Consider the following 18,853-nt stretch of genomic DNA (forward strand, 5'->3'; position numbering starts at 1 on the left):
GATCATTTCTATACAGTTATACCATGTTTATAATATTATTATCAAAGTGTAACCTACCATAGCCCCATGAATCATCATATTGGAAAGTGAAGTGCCAACCTGTATCTGGAAGGAATATGTGCCTTTTGGAATATAGGCCTTTGTCAACGTATTATTAATGAGAAACTCACGCCCTTCATACCAGTTTGTCACTACAATTCCATTTATAGTCAACACATGTGCAAAGTTAACCTGTAAAACATTTTTAAAAACAGTTAAAATGTTTGTCCACATTTCAGGAAAACATTTCCTTGTGCATATATCCATACACCCATATTGAAAAAAATGTTATCATTGAAAAGGACAGATGTTGAAATTCAAATTTGTAAAATGTTAACACCTGGATTCAGGCAATCTATACGTCTGTCATTTAATTTAACATTTTTATTTATTCTTAAAAACGTCAATACATATCAAATCAATTCCTTAAAACAAAATACACAATATTTTTACTAACAATTGCTTTTATTGTTACTTTTTTAATTATTTTATCATGAAAATTATATAAAATGATATAAGTTATGTATATGTTTGTAATTTGGTGTACATTTAGTATTATTTCTGGGGTTTTATTTGACAAGTAATATATTTCTAGTCATAAAACATTTGCTAGCTAAGAAATATGATATAATAAGATACTTGTATGAAAGGACGACTGTCTTCCAAATCTGCACACCATCCAGACAAATTTGGGCGCGCTTGTGACGCGGAAAATGAGGCTTGCCAAGTCGATGACGTCAACTGACTATCTACGATGTCATAATTTGCCATTCCAAGTTCCTCATTACAGTTTTCTGTTTCTTTTACTTTTGATTTAAAAAAAATCCTTAGTATAATAACATTCCTTATACGGACGGAAAACAGAGGCATTTAAATGAAAACTTATTTATCTATTTGACAATGATGAATTTGCTGCTGCCCAAGTTGAAGAATATTAAAATGGCCTTCAGACTTTATTTTTGTTGTAAAATAATTAGTCTGTATAGTTTCAAACTTAGTATTTCAGTAATTTCATCTTAGAACAGTGCATCATTATCACTGTAGGCCTTCTACAAAAAAGCTTCCCTAGAGTTATTTATAGGGCGTCAGTTTCATAATTTGCTAAAAATAGAAAGCTATGTTGTACATTACAATCCTTTAAGTTGCATACATACGCCACTCTCAAATTGTTTTCACTTAGCCGTATTGAAAATGTATTGTATAAAATTATTGTAGATTGGCAGCTATTTAATCATATTTTGTCTTTGGTATTTTGTAACTTTATTATTAAATGCGATGAGTGAGTATGTAAACATGAATCTTACATTCTTCTTCTTCTTTCGTCAGTATTAATATGAAAGTATCATTGTATACTATATGTCCACTCAAAGCTTTATCGGAGCTGAAAATCATTGTCACATACCGACCATATTGAGATCTAAAACATAATTGATAAACGTATGTGACAAAGTTAAAAGCTGGTGAAAATCCGCATAAAATGATTTACAGTTTCTTGCCTATACCGTGTGTTTCAAAACATGATTGTCCTATGGTGGATTACATTCCGCATTATCTCTTGACTGAAAGTTTATCTAGTTATACAGATAATTATCTGAACCTTAAGTTAACAAACACATAAGTTTTATTGATAAACAGATAATGATCTATTATTAAACTGGTATGTTTTGGACGTTCTGGAAGTTAGATACTTATTTGTTAATATTTATCTTAATAACAGGAAAAAAATATCTGGACAAATAAATTAGTCTGATAAATATCTGTTATTTATCGTGTTAACACGAAAACTAATTAGTTATTCAGATAGTTAACGCGATAATTATATGGTTAACTGTTGGCAGTATCATGCAATATACGTAATACGTAAGCTATGCTTAATTATAATTTTCTACAATTACTTAAAACATACGGTACCTCCAACAAGAGTACAACTCCTGGGCAGAAGATTTATACCAGTTCCAATGTTTGATCACCTTCAGTACAGAAAACAAGCAACGCAATGCCCCACCATGCAGAAAACTCCATTGTTCATCGCCAATATAAATACGAGAAACAATAGCATTTCTACCTGTGATAAAGCATAGATACTCACTTTTGACGTAAATACAAATAGTAAGAAAGCGTGTTTCGTCGACTACCTCTTAATACTCTATATTCTTTTCAATAAAGCATGTATAACGATAAAATTTTATAGAATTTCAATATTCGTATATCCTAATTCATGGCAATAATGCTTGTTCCACCTCTTTTAATACTTTTATATATTTTTAACAAATATAAAAATGAAATAACGGATTACATAAAGAAAGCCCAAAACAGTAAAATCGAAATTGTTGCAGGTTCAGTTTCATTGAGCCTGCAAATTAGGTTTTGATACATCCTTTTCTTCAAATACATGAAATAAGGGCATTTATTGAAAACATAAAAATGTATATTTAACATACAAAGCGTATAAGTGAGATTTGATTGCTCAATATCCTACATTCTCGTAGTGATACTTTGCCTACTCGAATCTTTCAAAATATTAATTCATCAGCTATTCATTTTTGTTAACCAATAATAAAACTTATACAGTTATGAAAGAATGGCGCAAAAATTACCTTCATGCAAAGCAGCTTCGTCTTGATCCGAAAGGTATTCGAATAATTGAAACAAAATAGCTGATACCAGGCGGGTTTCTCGTGCGTCAATCAGCATCCAAATTTCTACACCCTCTTGTAAACCTATTATCACAAACTAGAACTCCGCAAGTCGGATGTGTCGCCTTGTGAACAATATAGTTTAGGAGAAATGGCCAGAACAAAAATGAAATATGAAAACTAACAAAGGGCAATAACTTAAAAAATAATTAGTGCAGAGCAGCAATTTCTGTGCACTGCACTTCTTATCAATAAGATCTATCATTCTATGAAGTTTCAAGTCCATATCTTTTATAATTTATGAGAAATAGCCTGGACAAAAATAAAGTATGAAAATAAATAAAGGGTTATAACTCACAAATAAGAAGTGCAGAGTACCGGTTCTTGTATACTGCACTTTTCCTTAATGAGATCTATCATCCTATGAAGTTTCATGTACATAGCTTTCATACTTAAGGAGAAATGGCCCGGACAAAATTTAAGTATGAAAATTAACAAAGGGCAATAACTCAAAAAATAAGAAATGCAGAGTACCTGTTCTTGTGCACTGCTCTTCTTCTTAGTGAGATCTATCATCCTATGAAGTTTTAAAGCCATAGCTTTTATACTTAAGGAGAAATGGCCCGGACAAAATTTAAGTATGAAAATTAACCAAGTGCAATAACTCAAAAAATAAGATATGCAGAGTGCCGGTCCTTGTGCAATGCACTTTTTCTTAATGAGATCTATCATCCTATGAAGTTTCACGTTGATGGCTTTTATACATTAGGAGAAATGGCCCGGACAAAAATAAAGTATGAAAAATAACAAAGGGCAATAACTCAAAAAATAGGAAGTGCAGAGTACCGGTTCTTGTGCACTGCACTTCTTCGAAATGAGATCTATCATCCTATAGGTTTTAAGTCCATAGCTTTTTTAGTTGAAGAGAAATGGCCCGGACAAAATTAAAGTATGAAAATTAACAAAGGGCAATAACTCAAAAATTAAGAACTGCACAGTACCGGTCCTTTTGCACTGCACTTTGGGTTATTGAAAGAAGCATGCATACCAAGTTTGAAGTCAATCAGACTTATAGTGACTGCGTTATGCTCCGGACAAGCTTTAGGGGACGCCGACAACGACGACGACACCGCCGACGCCGCCGACAAAAGTAATCCCTATATGTTGCCTTTTCAAGGCGACACAAAAAATGAAAAATTGATAAAAAATGAAGCAACAACGTGTTCATAAATAATTGTATATCCTGGATATCCTATCTTAATTTGTTAAATGATTCAATGCATTTTTGTTGTCGTTATTTCTTTCTTCATTCTGAAACGATAATTTTTTCAAAGAATTCACCAACTTGTTTTTCATTCATAGTATTTAGTGCATTTAGTAATAAACACAAACAAATACTGCAAAAAATGCACGGAAGGGCATCTGAGGCCCTTCTCCAACAGTAAAGAACGTCGCCATATGACCAATACTGTGACGGTGTGACTAAAAACCCAATAAACAAACAAATAATGCAAATAATCCAACCTAGCAATGACAGTTCCGAAGGAGGATTGACAATCCTTAGGTGTATATACGCAGTTCCCGAACCATTAAAACCTTCAGTTTCTGAAACAAATAAGAATAACAGTATGCTTTACGCTATCTGTATTTTCATAGATTGTCCAGAAAAAAAACAACAAGTAAATCAAATCACACCCTTGTTTTTTCACATTTGAAGACTTTAGCATGAAAATAAATTGGGAATAATGATATATTGTATATCACTAAAGATTAAATACTGCAACAAATAATGATCTTTACACAGTTGTCTTTTAAGATACTTAGCCAAAGTAAACGTGCTTAAATTCCATTTAGGTTATTTTCTGATTTTTGCAAACATGAACAAATGTTAGCAAAGCTTGCTCATTAATGACAGTAAATATGTCAGTTCAATTTCTCAGTTGCTGAAAAGCTATTGTGCACACTTGATTTATAAATTTATCGAATTATAAAACACAAAATTGATGTCTTTTACTATTAGAACGGTCTTCATTGTTTTCGCTTACTTCACATAAAATTAAAGTTTATAGTCATATGCATACATGTATGTTGACAGGTCTGTTAACAGAAACATGTATATAATCATTCAAACATAGATAAATGATAATAAAATGTAGACGTCAAAAGTACAAAGTACGCAACCTTTTATTAATGCAAAACTGGTTTCGATGAAACAAAACTATGTCATCGGAACTAGTTTTGCGGTAATTTGTTTCGAAAGACTAGAGATGTTGTAAACAATGAAGCCGTAAAGACACTGCATTAAATTCATTCTATTGACATATATTTTGCAATAAAAACATAAAGAGCCTCGTCACGAAAAAACCAACGTAATGAGTTTGCGACCAGCATGGAATTCAGACCAGCCTGCGCATCCGCGAAGTCTGATCAGGATCCATGCTGTTCGCTATGAGTTTCTCTACTTCTAATAGCGTTTGTAAGCGAACAGCATGGATCCTGATCAGACTGGCGGATGCGCAGGCTGGTCTGGATTAATGCTGGTCGCAAACGCATTACGTTGGTTGTGACGTGACGCGGCTCATATATGTCTTCTGAATGACATCACTACATAATATATCAACCCTTACGTAAAAAATGAACATATAAATGACTGGAGTTTAACATACATTTTGTGATTGGTTACTTCATTGCAAAGCTTGTTTACATTTCGAACTGGTTTTGAGAGAAAAAAGCAAAGAGGTTTAAAAATTATTTTATTGCAAAACTGGTTGTAACGTGTTACAAAGTTAAACTAAATGTGTTAAAAATGAATAGAAGCAGGCATTGAAATATGAGAGATTCAGTTCGCTCTTGAACACAAAATAATAATGAAAATTGCTCTACATACCCCAAACTGCGGTTAGATTATCTATAAAGAAAAAAAGTATAAGCTGTATGCTCAATATAAAGTGTATGTTCGCAATGACTCTTATGTACAGTTTATATGTATTACTAAATATTTACATGGGCGATTCTAAATGGAAGACCATCTCTCACTGATTTATTTTGATATACAGAGAATTTTCGATATTAGATTTAGATGGGCTAGTGGTGCGTAGATTTATCTATGCTTGCTAATAATAAATAACTTTTTTCACGTCTAATTATGTTTATTATGTTTTTAGGCTTTTTTTACCTCAGTGTAGCTCCTTTAAATAATGAGTGCATGCACATTCGGTACATTGACGGAGAGGATAAAAATGCATTTAATGGATACGCGCTGTTGTATCATATTTTTGAATATGCGTAACTGAAATGGCAGTCCTGGTCATGTTATTATACAAAAAAAATGAAACCCGTATTTTACGAATCAGATGTTTACATTAAGTACATTTTTAATATCCAGTCTTTGGCTTAAAATGCTTCCTGGTGATTCTGCAGACGCTAATTCACGCAAAAAAAGACACTACACGTAAAAACAAACAATTGCAAGTTGGGTATAAAAAAAGCACACATTAATTCCGCTACAACGTCTCGATGCCAAAAAGATTCCACTTATTCGGGATTATGAATCACCGAGTTAACATTGAATATCCATCACTCCAACTTATTTTAGGATCAGTCCTAATGAATATGATAAAGTTTGAAAAATAGGTCGTATTGTCTATGTTGTTATAAAATAAGTCAATGGGAAATTGTTGCAAAAATTATGCAAATTAAAGTCTATCGTGAGTCGGTACTGCGATGACTTTTTTAAATACTTGTTGACGATATTTGTTTTATATTTTAACATTTTCTATTCCCATTGTTTGATTTTGTTGTAAATTTCTACATAGTATATGTTATCTTATAATGACGTTTTCAGTCGTTGATGTTTTGTTTACAGTATATTAGTACCGACGGGGGCGGGTTAAGCCATTTCAATTTAGAAGATACTCAATATTCAGAATTCAGAATACATGTAATTAATTTTTATTGTTTTTAAATTATTATTTTAAAAAGTTTACAAAGTTTACACAAAACAAACTTCATACTTATTTAAGCATATCGTTCTGGCTCATCAATTCATCAATAACAAAGAAATAAAATAACATGAATACATGTATATAACTCTCAGAGATAGTTTTTATGCTATGAAAATATATAATCCTTACGTTATTAATTGGTATACCTCAGTAGTTTCGCCTGATTGTAATCGGTATTACATTTTGCTAGAATGATGAAAAGAAGAAGCACAAACTGCCAAATCCGACATCAAACAGGATAGAATTTTTTTTCTTCTTTTTTTTTTTTTTTTTTTTGCATTTGCACAAAATGGAAGTTAGAATCATATAAAAGTACAATAACCCCCAAAAATATAAAGAGCTATACACCATGAATATGTCTTAAATGTTTTGAGTTATAGGCAAGACAAATAATGAGCATAAAATAAATCTGACGAAAACATCACATTTCCGATCAATTTTCTAATTACGATTCAAGCATATAATGTTAAGCATGAAGAAACAAATGTCAATAACACAAAAAAAAACGATGGATACTTTGTTACTATGTGTCATCATTGTTATTTATCACGTTTAAATCATTGTGATGCATTGCACTGCTTCTCAGTGATATATCTATAGCTATGAATTGTTTCGTTCGGTACGGTGGTACAAATAGGTGACATGCACAACTTTTTTTTGTTAAAAGAAAATTCACTGCCAACATTTTATTTGATGTATCAGGCAATATAATAAAATAGAGAGTAAAAAATTACATTCAAGCATGTTCTCTTCCAACGTCTTGTTGACATAGTAACAGTAGGTCAAAGGGAATACCTCTTCCAGATCGGGGACAGTGGAATAAACAGGCCCAGGTACTACTTCTTCTATCACGTCAAATCCTTCTATATTGTCGCATTGTTTGAGTACTGGATCCTTTCAATTAATAATTACTTACAATATTGTTTATATTTCAATACGATTATTTTTGTTAAATATTGACACACATTAAATTCTATCCAAAAAAAGAGAATGCACATGAAACCTGTAATGTGCGAAAGTTTCTGGGGCGAATGTTTCCGGCTTACATTGTCAATGCCACCAATTATGTGTAGTCTTGTCCATTTATTATCCTACACCCTCACTTAGGTGACATTATGCTCATTTTTTTCACTGTCAATCTGAGATGATTTAGTTTAGATATTTTGTTCTAAATTTATACTTTTCATCGAGACCAATGTTTGATCAAATAACTTTTCAATTTGACGGGTGTATGGCAATTTTCAGATCGTTTTTATAACAGCAAACTAAGTGTTCATATATAAGAAGGTAAGGTAGGAAATATGAAAATACATAAACATATGAATACCTGACAGATCTACATTTTGTTATAGAATGATTATTCATTTTTTTTAAAGTATTTGTCTGAATTATGTATACGTAAAGATTATGTTATAGTTTAATTGCGTGTTTAAAAAAATGAAAAAATAAATGTTCATACCTGTATTAACAAGAATGAAAAGGAAGTTCGGATGGCGCCATTGACATGATCCCGAGATGTAATGTCTCCAACAGAACGTTTACAAAGCAGGAATGTAAATACTGACATGGAATCGCAGAAATAAAACAAAATACATTATAAGTCATGAAAGTAAACATAATAATGAAATTCGTCTTAAATTGACAATGTTTGCAAATAGTATTGAAAAGTATCATATCAGGATATGTTTTATTTTAATGAAATTTATTAAATTTCATCAATTAGAATTATCGTAGCTAAATAGGATGCAATAAAACTTTGCACATTGAAGATTCCATGATAACCGCCATATGAACACATCTGCGAATGTTTCAAAAGTCCATATTTTACCAGATCATGTTAGATGATAATTACTTCTTAAGCCGGCCGATGCCAGGGGGAGTGGACGATAACTTGCACCTTCCATGACCCTCCATGAACAGGCTCAATGAAACCGAGCCTGCAACATTTTCAATTTTGTCGCTTTGTGCGTTCTTAATGGATTCTTTCTTATTTCTATCCATTTTTGTTTGCAATCAATAAAGGGTATGACAGGATCAATGGGTAAAAACGGCTTTGCTTAGTGATATTGCAAAATAACATGAACATATGGTGCCTGATTTGGTACGCTTTTATGCGTCTAGTTGGCGCTAGCGACAACACGACAAAGTGCCAAACGGCGCGTTGTCGGACTTCGTCTTGTCGTCCTGTCGCTAACGATGCACGCTAAGCGGCGCGTTGTCGTGCGGCGTGTTGTCGCGATGTCACATTGTCGCTCGGTTCAAATCGAAGGAATGGCTTATAAGCCAAGCGACAGTGCGCCATCGCGACAACGCGCCGCACGACAACGCGCCGTTTGGCGTGTTGTCGCTAGCAACAGGACGACAAGACGACAGTGCGACAACGATGTTTGGCGCTTTGTCGTGCTGTCGCTAGCGCCAACTAGACGCACAAAAGCGTACCAAATCAGCCACCATATAAACACGTAAATGATTACACTTAAAAATAGTCAAGGCATAACAGTTCACATGTAAATATACATTTACGCTAAATGTTTGTTCTAAACTGTACATATTTCAAATACGTCTTTCTTTCAGTTTTATCTTATTTTGACATTTTTTTCAATGTGAACATCTAAAATTAGCATAAAACATTTTTTGCATTCAATTTATCAATCAAGTCAATATGATGTTACCTAATGTATATTTTATCTTACGTTATATTTGTAAAAGCAGTAACAGCTCGAGATGTTGATAAATAGAGAAAACTGGCATGCCTTGTAGTAAAATTTAGACTGAAGCATATATGTTGTTTGCAGTTAAATGCATGCTTAAAGACAAAATGTATAAAGCATTTGGCTGAAGCGTAATGTTGCATGTACTTTTGGCAATATGTATTCGTTATTTTAAAAATGATGCAATTGTAGAAATGACGTATTTCATGTTTTCAAAAAAAATTGAAAATTGTTTTATTTGCTAACTTTCAATAGTTTTACTTACCTGTACTGTTAGACGTTTCTTGAATGGTGTAATAAGGTAGATAACCTTCCGCGATGTGACGCAATAAAGGTGGAACGCATAACGTTATGTTGAAAGAAGTGAATCCTAAATAAGCCAAATAATTAATTCTTACAATATTGATTCTCAAGTTTCAAATATCTTTAGTTCAATGGTAACTTCCTTATTAGAAAAAATAGGAAATGAAGATGAACTTAATAATGGAATTCTTTTGCTAGAACAAGGTGCGTTGTGTTTCTTTTTCCTGTTAAGGAAATATGATTATGAATAATAATCAGTAATTATGAAAAAATAAGCATCCTTCATATACATAAAAATAAAAAAGCACGTTTACCACATACCCGTCCTGATTTTGCGACTCCGTAAAAATGATATTGCACGGCCGTGCATATATTTTGACGTGACGGCATTTGCGTTACACAAACATAGCGTTAAGACGCGCTCTATTTTAGCTAGCGTTATAATATAGGCGCGTCAATAAAAATGGTTCGGTTCTTTTTCACTTTTTCATTCGTTCTTTTTGGTATGTGATGAACAAAATAACAAATTCGTGTATTTTCATTACTGAATTTATTGAACTCGTTGAATAAAATAATAACGTAATTATGTTCGCCGAATATATCTTTATTCAACTCGTTCAATAAATTCAGTATTAAACTTACACTAATTCAATATCCTTTATTTATTTCAATACGTTACAGTCGACGTACATGAATTAAATATAATATAAACATGATTTGCATGATTTAAAATAATATGAAATTCATTAAAGAAGTACATTCGATACAATCAATCCAATATAGTTAATAAGTTCTTCATTGCGCTCTTAGATATGTGACAAGATTCAAACTCATTACCTGAAGGGCATCCGTGTTCCGTGCCGTAAACACTATAATTCCCTGGAGGCCAACTTGACCTGGAATTATTTTCATTTCTAATGGTCTTGTAACAAAAGTTCCAACTCAGTGTCGACTTATCAAATATTGATAGCAAGTTAGATGACGTGTTTCTAGGTTTCTCGGCAGTGTCACCAGATGACAAGAGATCACTGAAGCCTTTGCCACACGATGGAGTGTATTTGTCTAATTGGTCAAAAGATATGCTTGCTGTCATATTGATATAACTAGCATGCCAGCCGTCGTCCCGGTCACCCGGACACCCATCAGAGGACATTGGTATAACAAATGGTCCCGGGGGAAATAAACTTTCCACTGCATCTATATAAGAAACAAAATTCCTAGAAAAATATTTCTTTATTTATTAATTTATTAATTTATTTATTTATTTATTCATTTATTTATTTATTTTCAAAACCGTTTTTTATACGAAATTTATATCGTGCAGGTGTATTTTTACGAAAAGGAAGCATACATTTTATTATTGATGTTGTTGTTGTTGTTTTGTTTGTTTGGTTGGTTTGGTTTCTTTGTTTTTGATTTTTATTGTTTTTGTTCGTAAAACATTTAAATGTTTAATAAGATAATAATTAAATGGCATATCATTAAAATTCCTACGAAATAAATCACTTTCGTTAAATGAGGATACTCACATTTCGTCTCACAGTGTTTGGCCACATTCACCCAAAGTAAAATCCATAAAAAGGTAAGAAAATAATTCTTTACGACTAAATGCTTCATTGTCCTTAAACAATTATACCCACTGCCAGCGTTCATATTTATAAGCATGAAATTAATCGATTAAAGTCATAAATAATTGTCTCTGTTCAGTAGATAAACCAATAAGCGCTAGTGGTTTTTTTATTGACACGAGGAGGTTTGTACATTCAATAGCTTAATATATAATTATTTATTTATATCAACAACATCAGCTACATTACAATCCCAATGTATTACATTAATATAGGCTGTAACATTGTTTCTGTGTGAAGCTATACATACATTTTGTATTAAAAATTGAAACTGTTTTATATTCAATAAAATCAGTAGAACTTTGTTCCATTGGTGAAATCCACTGCAAAGTGAATTCCTTCTAATAATAAAATTCATTTACAAGTATAGAAAATGCATATTTAATATTCAAAACACATTTAATTAAGATAAATTATATTAAATGTTATTTCAAATAATAATAATAATAATAATAATAATAATAATAATAATAATAATAATATCTTTATTTAAAGAAGGTAACACATGAAGATATACCATCGTCTAAAAAAATAACATATATTATCTTAGTAATAAATGTCGACTTCTAAACAATATATAGAAACACAAACACAAAACATCATAAAACAATAACAGTTATTCCATTAAGATTGTATCCTATAATTTTTTTCTTTGACAAATATTATACTTGTTTTCGAAATAAATATGCTGCTATGTTTGAAACTCAAATTTTATTGAGCATTTGTTACATAATTGCAGGTTCAAAACGGATCAGATATTAGACTATTATTTTATGTTGGAAATTGATCTACGTTATACCTATCCAGTTTGATGGATTTTAACATTTATCATGAATACCTTTGGGCTTTGCCAGAAATTCATATTTTTTACATAAAATTTAGACATTTTATTTTTTGCAGTTCTGCTTGTCCGACGATATATGTTCTATATGTTCCTAGCATATTTTTATTTTATTTTATCATTATTAACTTTAATTATTTTTTTTTATTTATTTACTTATTTATTTTATTATTTTTATTTTCATTTATTTTTTTTGTATTAATGAGGTAATTTGTTATAAAAACCACATGCCTTTGTAAATGAACATATGCAAGTAAAACATGAGATGGTTTACCAAAAACCAAATCGAAAGGATTCTCACAATGAAATACATATCATTAATTTTAAAGCTGCATGCCTCCAGATAAGTCAAAATATACCAAGACAATCAAAGTTGAGAAAAATGTACTAAAATTTTAAGAAAAGGACTGAGGAGAACGAGTCACGAGTTCAGCAATAATGTTCATGTTATGTGCGAGTATAGATTGATTTTGCAGTACATGTATATATCACCATATTTCTACAGCGTGACTCATGCAGTAATGGCTATTTTTGCATACTTTGACCTTTTTGGGTAATTTAGGTGGATTAGAAGTGTCTTTTGCAATGTGTATTTTTTTCTTTGTTTGTTCAATTCACAATATTTTACATTTTAATACATTTGTACATTTTCAAAATTGTCATAAAAATTATCATGAATCTGGGGGCATGCTGTTTTAAGAGTTTGTTAATTTTCTTTTTGTTTTTGCGTTTAAAAATATATAATGTAGGAAATTAAAAAGCAATATTTGGCGCTTACTGGACAAGTCTAGATTCACGTGTATATGACAATAACACAATTTTCAATGCTCTGAAAATAGAGATACATGTATAAACTACTGTATTATGAATATTCAAGAAATCCTATTGCCTATGGCTACATAGATTTTACATTGTCAATCACTTCTTTGAACAATATTATGAGTTTCATTATCATAAAGTTGACTACCAATATAATAAAGCATGTTAGTTATGCTCTATTTAACTTTAACAGCTGCGTCCTTTTCTTTCTTTTTTCGGAAAAAAAATGTATGACTATGTCATTAAATTTCTGAGTAATACGATGCTTAACCTTTTTTAGTAAGTCGAGACGTAACACGATGAACAGTTTTGAATCAAATATTTTGACAAACTCACAGTTTTATTTTGTTAATACCACCTGATTTTGATTTTGAAATATAAACCTATTCTTATACTTGTTTGTAATGTGATGGTCATATTTTAAAAAGTAAGCTATTAAATCGTCTTTGCCCTTATGATATACTAGAACACCATCTTAGTTTTTTATATAGATAAAAAATGAGCTAGAAAAGTTTTATGAAAAGTTATGAAAACAGGAAATTATTAAAAGACCTATTAAAAATTTACATGTAAACCTAAATCCACCAATCGTGTAGCCAATTATACATAGTTTGTCTATAATCTTATAGCTTCCTACACAATCCGAATCGAACTAAAATAAATTCTGTATAAACCAAGTATACATTAAAAAGAAACGAATATTGAAATCTTACAGAACAGAAGATAACAGAACGGAACATTACTTTATATTACTTTACTTGGAATGACACAGATAACAATATACAAGTATAATGTAATAAAATGTGAGCAAAGTCAGTAAACAAAATAAGATCAAATGGGTATGAACAAATGACAGTAATATTATGTAATGCAAAAAATCTTTGAAGATATATTTGTTATATGGGTATTGCAGTAAATAGGGTTTTTTTCAAATTTTAAAAGTATAAGAAAACAAGTATAGAGATTCGCACGAAAATTTCCTTTTTTATGAATGTGTATTTCAGCCGCGTGATTGCATTGGATAACGAAAATCATAGTTTGCATGGTTACAATTGATGAACGTTTATGTATGTGAATGAATGAATGAATGAATGAATGAATGAATGAATGAATGAATGAATGAATGAATGAATGAATGAATGAATGAATGAACGAACGAACGAATGAATGAATGAATTTTTATTTATTTGATTTTTTATTATTTGATTTCATTTTATTTCATCTTATTTTATTTCATTTTCTATTTTTTATTATTTTCTTTTATTTTATTATTCTATTCTATTCTACTCTATTCCATATAATGCACCAGCTGTTTCAATTCAGAAAAAAAAAACCTCATAAAATACCGTTTTTTAAAAAATGGCTATTAAAAATCGTGTTTATGTTATACGAGATTATATCGAAATTACATGTGGTGCTAGTGAAACAAGAGAAAAACATGTAAAAATATCCCCCACAGTACTCAGTGGTATACATTTCAGTTAGGCCATGTCTTTTTCTTATATTTCATTGGTAAACATTCTTTTCTTTCTTTCATTTTTCAGAAATAAGGAGAAACATTATGTTCAAAACTTTAAATAGAACAAACATGGGGAATGTACGTGCTTTGTATACTTGAACTATTTTATGCTAAAATCGAGAAGCCTGATTTATAATAAAAACAATATCTATTTTTTTTCTTTTTCTTTCGTTTTAGTGAAATATGAAGTCCAGCATATCCATTAAAACACTTAACGTTTAAGATTTTCTTACATACCATTTTTTAAAGAAACAAAATACCATTGAAACGTAGAACGTTTAAAATTGTTAATTATCATGTTTATTTTTTACCTTTAACCTTCTGAAAAAGTAAACAGTTTGAAAAGATTCAAAATGAAATCAGAAAAAAAGGTTTGATGGCAATAAAATGTAGAAATCAATGAATGAATAAATGAATGGATGAATGAACGAATGAATGAATTCACTCACTCATTTATTTATTTGTTTTACATAATCTATTCTCAACTTCTTATCCGTTTCTCCATTTTCGGGAGTGGAAAAACCGGTTTTCACCGCTTTTCATGTTGATATGAAAAATTTTGATATAGAAAAAATGCTTCAATTAAGTTCTTGTATTTCTGCCAATATACAAAATGTTCGTCTGAATCTGCAGTTTCTGGAATGGATATTCATTTGACCCAACCCCGATGCGAAACAAAAATATCGAAGATGGCGTCAAAGATGGCCGCCAAATCCCTAAATATTATAGTATATTTGCGTTGGCTAATTTCTTTTCTAAGTTTTGTAAATCAATTGAAATTTAACACGATATTACTTATTTTTCAGCTAACTCATGCTGTAAATTCTGTCTTTTTTGCATTTTTTTCTAGTTTTTATTGACTTATTTTAACGACAAAAGAAAAAAATATATTGCAAACTGGGTGACCTTTTCTTAATATGTGTAACTTATTATTTTATGTTTGTTTAAACTGAATAACATTCATGCCCTGCACGTGTGTCTAAATGTTGAAATATCTCTGTTAATATTTTTATGTTTTTTATGCACAGAATAAGGAACTTATTTACTGTCCTGCAATTTGGTATTCGTGTTGACCTTGTGCTAGCACTTGGTTAAGGATTTGTTTGCAAGTTTGTTTCTCCTTAGCCATAAAACATTCATTGTTGGACTTCAAATGTGATTTTTGATTCACTGTTCAAGACCCATAACCTAAGAATTGATTTGGAAATAATTATATCCCTTTATTTACTTAAAGAATTTCTCGGGACAAGATTTATCTCCACAACCATTGAGGTAATGCACTTGAAACTAAACACATCTTTTGAGATCATTCTTGTAGGTTTCCTCCCTCTAACATGTTTTTTTTTCCAAAGAATTATACTACTTTTTGAATAAGAGAATTCCTTTATTATGCAGGCTGTTTATTTTGAATATTTTAGCGTGCTGTCCGACATGCAGCTCTTGTTTTAAGGCGTTGCATTTACGTATGATAATTTACAATTGAATCTTATTTGGAGTTTTGTCATTATTGATGACGGATATAATATATACATTAAAATGTAGAATATGTATTTGCTAGAACATTTGAAATGTGTAGGTAATTCATTTTACAGTAAGAGACTTTCCTGCTAGCCTGGGTCTGAATTATGAATAAAACAGTTTATACATAGTGAGTGAATTGAAAGTATCTATTATGAGAGTTTCATTTTAGCTCGACTATTCGACTAAGGAGAACTATCCTAGTACCCTGAGCGTTGACGTCTGCGCAACCACTTACGTTAAAGTTTGCGTCACATCTCAAATACATGTATTTTTAAAGTCCATTGACATACTGTATGGCTTTGAAACTTGCACATTTGTTAATCATCATGCCCCCAACCTGAACACTGGGGAAGATAACTCTGTCAAGCATTTTGACAGAATTATGCCCATTTTTCAACTTTGAATTTACATTTAAGTTTGCGTACCACCTCAAATATTTTCAAAATTTCCATTGACATCTGAATTTGAAACTGTGTACACTTGTTCACAGTCATTCCCCCATTCTTCACATATGAGGAGGTAACTCTGTCAAGCATTTTGACAGAATTATGCCTCTTATTTGACTTAGAATTTACGTTAAAGTTTGCCACTTCCTAAATTTCAAAATTCCATCGACATATCGCTTTGAGACCTTGCACACTTTTTCATCATCATAATCTAAACCTGTGTACAGGAGGAGGTCACTGTATTAAGCATTTTTACCATCAAGCACTGACACTGAGAAAAGTCGAACATGCTGTCCCACTGACAGCTCTTGTATATGATTTTGAGCAAATTTATAACTTATTTCAGGTTTCTTGTTAAATTCATGGGAGGAATTAAGAAGAGCTTTCAAATGGACGACAATAGCTAAAACTTTCCCTGGCGGGTACTTAAAAGTAATACTATGTGCTAGGGGGAGGGGGCGGGCATAGACGGTAACTTACTTTTTTTGGCGTCGGTAGTTTTCACGTCGGATCACGAAGGTAAAAAAATCTGGAAACAAAGTGATCCCTCGGAAGCATTAATCACAACAAAATTACATAAGAATTGCAGACTCGGTTTGATTGAGTCTGTACATGAGGGATAATGAATAAGTGCAACATCCCTCACGCCCCTAGCACCAGTACTAGTTGCCTTCACTTTCGCAAGGAACTGAAACTTCTGTATATTCAAGAACAGAGGTACAGTGCGAATGACTGCAGAAGATTTCATGATCAATTACAACGAAAGTGACCTGCGCCGTCCGGGAATCGAACCCAGTTCGCCCGATTCACAGTCCAACGCTCTACCTATTGAGCTCATCGGACAACTTGGTCCATCAGAATCATTGATTGCAATGATAGTTGATGACTGGATACTACATAGCTGGTACTAAGAGATATGTGAGAGATGTTGCAAATAAATTACTTTGTGTCTCATGAATAGACCCAATTGAACAGAGTCTAAATTATCAATTTTGCCCTGTTTTCTTACTCTCAAAGGATCTTCTCTTTTCCTGAATTTTACAATCAAAATGCCAATGATATGTTAGTGGCACCTGATAGCTGAGTTACTTTTATATTGTTACTATATTATCAAGTTAAGCTACTTAAAAAATAAAATACATTTCATTTGACACAGAAAACGTGTGTAACATATAAATTAAACTTACGTAAATATTGTCATTCCATATAATCAGTATAATCAAGGGGTCAGATTTTCTCTAGATTTTTATTGGCATCAACTAAAAATAGTGGGTGGGGTACGATTTGAACAGTAATTCATTAAATAACCAGAAGCAAATGATCATATTCCTTGTTAATTATGTTAATATGTTACATAGACTGCACCAAAGAAGCTATAATTTGACAGAAACACAAAATAGGGGGAAATAATTGATAGAACAAATAAGTACGAGTTACAACTTTACATTGTAAAACTATTTTAATGTAGTGCCTCTCATTTTATATGTCTTACTGCTTAATAACAAACAAAGATTTCTTCAGATATGATATGAATACATTAAAGCATTACTCTCAGGAGTACATTACAATAGTGGAATAACAAAATAAGTAATAAATATTTTTCTGTTTAAGCATATACAAGAGTATTAAAGCAAGAACCTATACGTTTAGCATTATTTTGCATATTTATGTTTAAAAAGGCAAAAAAGCAATCTGTTTTCTCCAATAAAGTTAAGCCTGTTCGTATAAAACGCTTTAATTAAATGCCATCTTCCGTGCAAAATTTGACTTGAAATACAAAAGTGGAAACAAATGTATGATCCAACATTAATATTCTAGAATATTTAGGGATTTGGCGGCCATCTTTGACGCCATCTTGGATTTCTAAGATTCGCATCGGATTTGAGGCAAATGAATATCCATTCCAGAAACTACAGACCTAGACCAACAATTTGGTATATAAAACTTGCTGTTGGCTGACATAGACCACTTCGATGTCATTTTAAATTTATCCTATGGATTTGCAGCACTAAAAGTGAGTTAATCACGACACAATGTTAGCATAAATAATGTTGATAAAAGTGAAGGCGCGTGTCTTAAAGAGATTAATTCAAGAAAACGTATCCTTACGGATCGACAGAGACCGATCCTACGGCGACATTTGAAGCTACGTAGTGCGTGTCCTATCCTGTTACATGTACGACCTAATACCGGATATGACTCACATCATAACGGATATGAAAGTCATCTTCCTAATTTACTTATTTACTTTTATGCAATGTTTGTATTATTATTTTTTTTGTTTGATTGTTCACTCTTATGCCCTTAAGGGCCATGAGTTTTTGTTTATAAATAAATAAATAAAATTTTAAACGAAAATACCGGATACCAATGGACGAGCTTTTTC

Source organism: Ruditapes philippinarum, unplaced genomic scaffold, assembly GCF_026571515.1.
Source record: "Ruditapes philippinarum isolate M1 unplaced genomic scaffold, ASM2657151v2 ctg1970_1_1_1_1, whole genome shotgun sequence".
NCBI lineage: Eukaryota > Metazoa > Mollusca > Bivalvia > Venerida > Veneridae > Ruditapes > Ruditapes philippinarum.